The sequence below is a fragment of the Chiloscyllium plagiosum genome, unplaced genomic scaffold (assembly GCF_004010195.1).
Source record: "Chiloscyllium plagiosum isolate BGI_BamShark_2017 unplaced genomic scaffold, ASM401019v2 scaf_2335, whole genome shotgun sequence".
Taxonomy (NCBI): domain Eukaryota; kingdom Metazoa; phylum Chordata; class Chondrichthyes; order Orectolobiformes; family Hemiscylliidae; genus Chiloscyllium; species Chiloscyllium plagiosum.
This window is the reverse complement of record NW_025214296.1, coordinates 1-2,147: the sequence shown is the minus strand read 5'-3', so window position 1 is coordinate 2,147 and position 2,147 is coordinate 1.

Below are 2,147 nucleotides of genomic sequence, written 5' to 3'. Positions count from 1 at the left end.
GGGGGAGTGGGTGGGTGTGGTTGTGCTGATCGTGGGTGGTGGGGGAGTGGGTGTGTGTGGTTGTGCTGCTGATCAAACGGGCTGCTTTGATTTGGTGCACAAGATGCTGTCAGGTCAGTAAAGAGAGTAGACCGACATAGATCTCAGAGTGACGATGAGGATGTGGGCGTTGCCATGGACACCTGCAGTTCTTGTCGTAAAGGTTACATTAGTGAGCAGCTTTGTTGCTGTCTGTGTGTGTCCCATTGTGCTGTGAGGAAGTGAGGTGCAGGAATTTGATGCTGTGTTTGTGTATGTGATCCAGTTATGTTACTGTTTGACTTGATAGTATTTCCGTCCACCTTATCCAGCAGAGGCCGCAAGTTTGGAAGGTGCTGTCGAAAATATTTCACGGTTTGCTGCTTTACAATCTATAGACCGTAAGTGTGATCATACATATAAACAAGCAACTGCAGTTGGCCACTTGTCCCACTCAAAGCCTGCTCCACCATTCAGTAAGATCGTGGCTGATCTGACTTTAACCTCGACTTGTACATTCCTGCGTATCCTCAGCAAATCTGCCATCCCCTTGCTCATCAAGAAACTCCCCCTGCCTTAAAAATATTTTAAGGTTCTGCGCCCACTGCCCTCTGCGGATCAGAATTCCATAGACTCAGAACCCTGTGCGTGAAACGATGTTTTGCCATGTGCGATTTAAATGGGTACCCTATAATTTTTGAACAGTGACCTATTTCTAAACCTAGTACTCCATGGCAGTGAACTGCAGGTGGAGCTTTTCCCCCAGGAGCAGATTTCAGAGTAAGCTCGGTTTATGATCATGCACATCATCCACATATTCATCCGACATTCCCCCAGATCCATCCACACGTACACGGCCCATGTGCTACCTGTAAACCTGCAGCCTGGTTCTTTTTAGATTCCCTACAGTGTGGAAACAGGCCCTTCAGCCCAACAAGTCCACACCGACCCTCCGAACAGTAACCCACACAGACTCACTTCCCCTGACTAATGCACCGAACACTATGGGCAATTTAGCCTGGCCATTTCACCCTAAACTGCACATCTTTGGATTGTGAGAGGAAACCGGAGCAAACCCACACAGCCATGGGGAGAATTCCAGGGCCGGAATCGAACCCAGCTCCCTAGCACTGTGAGGCAGCAGTGCTAACCACTGAGCCACTGTGCTGACCCATGTTGCGTGCCCCCCCAATTCAACGTTGATAAATAATGATTACGATAAGGAATGGGACTCAGTGTCATTTATAGGAAGGAAGAATTGTATATTTTCGACAGTTTGTTCTGAGGTTGGGATAAAAGATTGTGAAGACACTAACTGTTATTCTCCCAAACTCTCCGAGGAGAATGAGAGATCTTACATTCCTTGTGTAAACAGGACAGAATCTAGAGAGAAGTTTTATCTTGATTGTGTTAAGCTAACAGCCCAGAGTTCAGGGGACCATTTGGGACCAGTGGAATGGTAATAGTTTGAACAGAGAAGATGATGCTTGACTAATTGAATAATTTGAAGGAGTTAAATAGTGGTGACATATAGGGAATATTGGATGGTGGGTTTTGTACAATTTCAGCGTAATCATACAGTGTGTTCAACAATTATCGAAGAAGTGTGTAATTGTGAAATGCAGTGAGATGTGAACGGAAAAAATCCTTGGGGACAGAAAATGTTGAAAGGCTGTTCTTGTCTTCGATGGTGAAGACTGTGTGAATGGACACTAGATCAGCCTGCCCAGTGCCTGTGTGCAGTATTCAGAATTAATTGTGAAAATAAAATATGACATGCACATTGACTGTGTCCAGCCATCCTCAGCATCCAAAATACAGCACAGCCAATAAATTACTCCTGACGTGTAATTAGTTCTGTTATGTGGGCAATCATAGCAGCCAGTTCCAATGCAGTGAGGTCCTCCAATTAAATTTTATTCAGTCAAGGGAAAAGTTGACACCACCAGCTCTTAGAATACTGTGTCTGGAGATCAAATGTGGACAAGTGAACAGGGTTCACTAACCTTCTCTCCAAACCCCACCAACAGAACAGCAACAAATATGTCTTCTTAAATACAGCCTTCATCGGAGTAAAATGTTCTGAAGGAACTAAACAACAAGGTGACCGAAAGCTTGGTTAAAGATGT